The sequence below is a fragment of the Momordica charantia genome, unplaced genomic scaffold (genome assembly GCF_013281855.1).
Source record: "Momordica charantia cultivar OHB3-1 unplaced genomic scaffold, Mcharantia_2.0 BLBB01000027.1, whole genome shotgun sequence".
In the NCBI taxonomy this organism is placed as follows: Eukaryota; Viridiplantae; Streptophyta; class Magnoliopsida; order Cucurbitales; family Cucurbitaceae; genus Momordica; species Momordica charantia.
In genome coordinates, this window is record NW_028275183.1 from 124,663 (window position 1) to 125,192 (window position 530).

The window sequence follows — 530 nt, forward strand, 5'->3', positions numbered from 1 at the left end:
CATGATCATCTGAAATCATTCATTCAAATTGCAAATGCATTTCGATTACCTGATATAACAAACGATGCTCTTAGACTAACACTTTTTCCATTTTCTTTGAAGGACCAAGCTAGAGCATGGCTCAATGCATTTCCACCGGGATCCATCACCACATGGGGGTCGTTAGTGGAGAAGTTCTTAACAAAATTCTTCCCACCTACTCGCCACGCTGATATCAGAGAGGAGATCATCTCCTTTAGACAGTATGATCGTGAACCTGTTCACGAGGCGTGGGAAAGATTTAAAGAACTAATCAGGAAATGTCTGAACCATGGCTTGCCGGCATGCATCCAGATAGAACATTTCTTTAGAGGTTTAGATCATCCTACTAAGATGATGCTAAACAATGCTGCCAACGGAGCCTTTACAAAGAAGACATTCAACGAGATAGTCGACATCCTAAATGACTTAGCTTCACACAACGAACTATGGTGTTCGCAAAGATCTAGGGCAGCACCAAATAAGCAAGATCCAGCTGGAGTTTTGGCTCT

The 530-nt window shown here is 42.3% G+C and overlaps 1 non-coding gene across 1 annotated transcript; it reads right to left on the reverse strand.

Moving 5' to 3' along the window:
• Positions 1-210: 210 nt before the first annotated feature.
• Positions 211-317, reverse strand: LOC148207924 (small nucleolar RNA R71). The gene has a single exon (XR_015787584.1). It is a non-coding gene; the product is annotated as a small nucleolar RNA R71 (small nucleolar RNA).
• Between the last annotated feature and the right edge of the window lie 213 nt (positions 318-530).